This window comes from Meles meles, chromosome 13, assembly GCF_922984935.1.
Source record: "Meles meles chromosome 13, mMelMel3.1 paternal haplotype, whole genome shotgun sequence".
In the NCBI taxonomy this organism is placed as follows: Eukaryota; Metazoa; Chordata; class Mammalia; order Carnivora; family Mustelidae; genus Meles; species Meles meles.
Genome location: NC_060078.1, coordinates 38,100,335 through 38,106,334, shown reverse-complemented (window position 1 = coordinate 38,106,334; position 6,000 = coordinate 38,100,335). Strand labels below are relative to the sequence as shown.

The window sequence follows — 6,000 nt, the reverse complement described above, 5'->3', positions numbered from 1 at the left end:
ATTGCTACCTTGTAGGTCAAAAAATAGATGGATATTGGCAATGCCTCTTGATCCAAATTCAGAATCATGACTGCAGGACACTGGGCACAAAGCAAACTGGGACACGCAGTCAGCCACCCCGTGGCTCGTGACCACACTGACTGTTTCTCCCCACTTACTTGTAATACAAAGACCCCTCCCGCCCCCCCAGCCCCTCTGTCATTAGGCTGAGGTATAAAGATTAAGTTAATGGCGGGCGGAGAAAATCAGCTTTGTTGGCAAATTGTCTCTGATATTTATTTTGAACATTAAAACGAATCATTCCGACTAAAGAGGGCTATAGTGCGCGGCCCATTAAAATGCATGCATTATGTATAACTCTCCCGGCTTCACCTCCAAGTATTATCAGCCTAAAAAGCAAACATGGTTTTTAAAGCCCCTTGTTTACGACATCCCGTGACAGCTGATTAATGGCCACAGTTTCCAGATCTGAAAGCTTAGTAACCCAAGCTAGAAAATTCAATCTTATTCTAATATATGCGGGGGGCAGGGGGGGATGCAGCCAAATGGGAACAGAGCACAGCTCCTCAAAGGCGTCCGCACCATGGGTTGTAACCACCACGGCAACATCAGCTGGGGTTTCTTGGTGGCACTGTCTTAGTTGCCTGGGGCTGCCGCAGCAAATGACCACAAACTGGGTGGCTTTTAACACATCAGAAATGCATTCTCCCACAGTTTTGGAGGCCAGAATCCTGAAACCAACATATCGGCAGGGTCAAGCTTCCTCCAAAGTCTCTAGGGGGTGACTTGGCCTCGCCTCTCCCAGCTTCCGGTGGCTCCCGGCGTTCCTTGGCTTGTGGGTTCATCCCTCCAATCTCAGCCACTGTCTTCACATGGCAGGTTTCTGGGTTGTTCTGCCTCTTAGAAGATACTTGTCATGGGATTTAGGGCCTAGTCTAATTCAGAATGATCTCACCTTGAGACCCGTACCCTAACCACACCTACAAAGACCCTTAATCCAAATACGATCACAATCTGTGGTTCCAGGTAGACCTGTCTTTTGTTGCAGGACACCTTTCAACCTGCCACAGGTCTCCTTCCCTCTCCCAGAGTGTCCCCTTTCTCCTTAGGAATGTTGCAAGACCAACGCCACCTGCAGATCTGAAGGGATCCCAGGAAGCTATCAGATCTGTCCACGGTGATGCTCTCCGGCTGCCCCCCACCCTCCCGGGGCCTCTGCTGGGACCCTGCTGCCTCACCCACCCCTCCATGGGTTCCCTGCCAGAGCACTCCCTCTCAAGAGCCCTGCTGACCCTGTCACTCCTCCCCTTGGCCCTCAGAGGCCCCCCCAGGACCAATAAGTGTCCTCGTCATGGTCAGGAGCCCCTGCCCAATCTGCTCTCCGACCATCCTGCCCACCTTACTCACAGGATGCATCCCTTCTGGATGGGTTTCAGCCACACTGTCCTACTTTCAGCAGGAGTGATGCACCCCAGTGTCCCGGCCTAGTTGCCTGAAGATCCCAACTCAATGTCACCTCCTCTGACAGAATCAAGCCCCCCACAATCACTACCATGACATCCTTCACTTCTTCTTAGCATTCAGCACACTTACATCATTTAGGAGTGGATCTTCTTAACTTTTCACTACTCCAACATGCAAATGTTGTGACTGGCCTGCCCAAAACTCTTCCTGTAGCATTTACAAAAGCTCCAATCACAATGGGTCCCACCTACCATCTGCCTTCTCTCCTCTCTCCTCCCACTTGATCACTCACTGGGGCTCCAGCCATAGCAGCTTCCTTCTGTCCCTCCGGAGCATAAGCCGCAGCTTACCTCAGGACTTTTGCACATGTTCTACCTGAAATAAACTTCCTCCAGATCTTCCTGATCTGGTCCATTTGCACCAAGTAGGACTCAATTCAAATAGTGCCTGTCACAGGGTTATGGTCCATGCAGTGGAGCAGCGGATACAGAAGCTTCTGGAGGAGAGCCAGGTGGGCATGAATTACTTTGACCTCCTGCCGCAGCCCATCACATGCACCAGAGATGCCATCCCAGCCAGACAGAACTGGATGTGTGGCAATGCCAAGTCCCCCACACACTGTGAGCTGATGGCGGGCCACCTCCAGAACCATATCCCAGCTGACAGGGTGCACTTCGAGCTGTGGCTGCACCTCATTGGCTGCCTCCCTGGGCCTTGACGTGCAGAAGTCTCTCCCTCACGGCCAGCACAAGCAGGCCAGGGAGTAGTCGGGCACCCTGCAGGAAGGCCTGGAGCCCATCTCTTGCACCAGCTTCTTGGCTGTGGAGGAGAACAAGCAGCTAAGGGTCACATGGCTCCTGCAGCTCTGGAACAGTGATGGCTCCGTCATCCAGCAGCTCCAGAGCTCAGCCAGTACCAGGGGACACTCATCAGCGAGTCCTCCCTGGTGGTCCAGCTAGTGCAGCTGGCCTTCCAGCAGCAGATGCAGCACAAGGAGTCTGTCAATGGCCTAGCCCAGCAGCATCAGCAGCGGTGGCAAATCTAAATGCCGCAAATGGAAGCCAAAGTCAAGTCCACCCCACAACCACCAGTCCTGCCTCCAACCCCCACACCCACCCACATGATCCCACCAAACACCCATCCAAATGCCTGGTTCCCCTGGGTATGGCACCTCTAGGGGAGACCAGGATCCTGCCACTGCCAGCCACCCTAGGCCCTGGGCCTCATAATCAGATCCCACCTAACAAGCCCCCATGGTTGGATCAGCCTCATCCCATTGCTCCTTGGGGCCAATGGCACCTTCCCGAGCAGGCCCCCTACCCCTACCATCAGGGCAGACCTCCCCACTGCCCACTCGGGAACAATAGCCATGAGGTCCTGTGGGGCAAGCAGTACGAGGACCCTGGCTAGAACGGTCACCATGATGCCCCCTGGAACAGCCAGCCTGACCACATCTAGAACAGCCAGTTCGAGGGCCCCTGGAACAGTGACACAAGGGGCTGCTGGGGGGCAGAGGCCAGCAGCACAAGATGCCCTTCCGAATGCAGTGGCTGCCACCCTCCAGAGGGCCTGTCCCACCCCACCAGCAGCACCCACAGTTCAACCAGCTCACACCCCCACAACCTGAACCACTCCCCACCCTGCTTCATGCAGGAAGATTTCCATCTCTGGTACCCGTTGTAGTGGCTATCCAAGCCTCACCATTTTGACTCCCCCCAGGGGGACTTCCCTGCTGAGATGGGACCCCCTCACCATCACCCAAGCCACCTCGTGCCTCTTCCTGGGATCAACAAGCACCTACCCCAGGCCCCAGCACCCTGACTTTGGCCCTCTTCCCCATGGTTTCAAAGGGCAGTCCCCCCACATACAGTGACAGGGTCCTTCCCACATAACCACGATGACCCCAGCCTGGTCCCCAGCATGCCTTAGTTCCATCTCCCTACCAGGCTAAAGGTCCCACTCATGAAAAAAAGAAAAAAGAGACAAATTCACCAGTTAAGAGAAGCCTTCCCCTTTCCAAAACATCCCAGACAGACTACTCTTCCCTTCTTTATTGTTTTCATGGCAATTATTAGCAAAAGTCCTCTCCCTTCCTGTTTTTGAGTTGTTTTTGCTTTCTGACTTATTCTCTGTGTTCCCCAACTAGGAAGGAAGCTCCTTAAGGACAGAGACCTTGACTGTCTCGTTCACTGACGTATCCCCCAGGCCTAGGATGCTCCTGCCCGGTTCCCACCACTTGTTGGATAAACAAGTGACCCAGAGCCCAGCACAGTGCCCAGGACAGAACAAGCCTTAGCGAATTCACTCCCTGTGGCTCTCTGTGTGTTGTGGGGGAAGAACGTGTCCTTCCTAGAACTCCTAAGGTCATCTAGGTCTTGATCTAAGGGCAGCATGGCCAACTTCACACACACACACACACACACACACACACACACACACACACAGAGGCATGCAATGCTTGGACAGCTCCCGAATTTATTCATTTGCTACTTCTTTTGTTCATTCATTCATTCATTCTGCATCCTGCAAACATTTACTGAGCCCTCGCTGTGAGCCAGGCACTGTTCTGGCCCTGGAGGTATGGTGGAAACAAGCTCTGAGTTGACATTCTGGTGGAGGCACCCCTATTCTCTCCAAGCCTATCCTAAGTGATCTACAGCAGAGCAGCAGAGTCCACTCTTTCTGAGTCTCAGTTTTTTCATCTGCCCAATGGGTAGCAAGATCTAGCCTACTGGCCTGAAAGTCCTGGTAAGCAAGGACAGGGAAACACTCTTTGGTTGTGGGGTGTGGCCCATAGTGCCCCTGGCCTGTCCCTTCTCCCCCTGGTCTCCCTGCTGCTCACCAACCATGCCCATTCCTTCCTCTGCCCATGACCTGCAGTCCCCCTGGCCTGCCCAGGAGCATGACCCTGGGCCTTAGACAACATGAGCGCCAACTCAGCCCTGTGCGTGACCATGGAAAATCATCTAACCTGGAGAAGCCGGAATTTGCTCACTTGTAAGACAGTGACACTAATGTGTACAAACCACTGGTGGGAGGACAGAAAATGATACGCTACCTTGAGACCCTGCACTCCCCACGTGCTGCAGGATGTCTGTGATTCCCCCGAAATGTCCAAGTTCTTCCCAGCTGCCTGCCTAACTCCTGTCTGTTTCCACAATGCAGGCCAAGTGCCCAGAGTCCCTCACACGCCCACCCTCTGTTTACACTGCTCCCCTCTGTTGGCCCCTCTTGGGTTTCCTCCTGGGCACATACTTGGGGCAAGGACCAGACCCGTCCTCAGGATTCTCGCAGTGCCTGACACAGCAGGCCCCACAACATTGGCTCGGCCAAGAGTCTGAGTTACTGCCTGTTCCAAAGGCAGCTACTCCCCACTGGCCCTGTACCAGGTTCTGGGGGGACAACCATCACATGGCTCCCAGGCTGGAGGTATCCACCATCTGGGAAGAACACAGGCACAGAAGCAAACACCTCCCACACAGAGCCATAAGCAGGAGGGTGGCATGTAGAGAATCCGGGGGGCTCCCTGGAGGAGCTGGGCCTTAAAGGGGCTGCCCTTCTTGCCTGAGTGGGAACGTTTGCTTGAGGAGTGTGTTCCTGGAAAGGCTCACAGGGGTTGGCATCCCCACTGGCATCTATGTCCATCTACCAGGCCTAAGTCCTGATTTATGATGACTCCCTTAACTGGCAATGGCTGACTTTTGGTTGCTCTGTTCCCAGTTCCTGCTCATCTAATTAAAGATCTGTGAACCGACACACACACAGGGTGAGATTAGAGGCCTCCTCTTTCAGGGACTCTTTGATGTGGGGAGGAGGGTGACTGGCCTCAATCTTCCCTTCCACACTAAGTTTGTTTTGACAGACTGTAAGTTTATTGCTTATAAATTTTCCAAAACACTCAAAAGACAGAACATTTGTCTTAAAAGCTCTTTCTTATCCAATATCAAAATATTTGATTATTGCAATAGATGTCACTTTCCCCGTTTGTTAGAGAGGAAAACTGAGGCTCAGAGAATGACACTGGGCCCACGTTCCCTTGGTGCATCCGTGCGGGGACAGGACTAGAACCCCAACTCCCGCACCCAGACCACGGTCCTGCCTAGGGCCTCTGGGCCTCACTCCTGGGCCCCTGAGAGGGGTTACCCTTACCCTGGGCAGGATTCCTAAATGACCTCCCCCCTCCCTTCCCTACAGGAGAGCCTTTCCTGTCCCAGCAGATGGGGGAGGGGGGGAGGAATACCCCTTCCACCTTCCGAAGGCCAGGGAGGAAGGCCAGTGGAGCCAGGCATATAAGCCGAGCTCCGGAGAGGTCTGAGAAGTAAGGGCAGCTTGGGGACCCCCCGCACGCTGCAGAGGTGGTCATTTAACTTAATAACTGTGACTTTGGGACAGTGGCTAAGATCTTAGCAGGGACACCCACCGACACACACACTCTTTGTGTCAAGAACAACAGTTGCCTGCTTTCCATGTCTGTTCTTACCTAGTTGCTCAAACTTGGATCCTAGCAGTCATCTCACGGAATTCACCTGGGAATTC

General features: G+C 53.6%; 1 pseudogene; it reads left to right on the top strand.

The window, feature by feature from the left end:
• Nucleotides 1-1,924: 1,924 nt before the first annotated feature.
• The window catches only part of LOC123955038, an 86,453-nt pseudogene continuing 82,377 nt past the window's right edge, over nt 1,925-6,000 (top strand).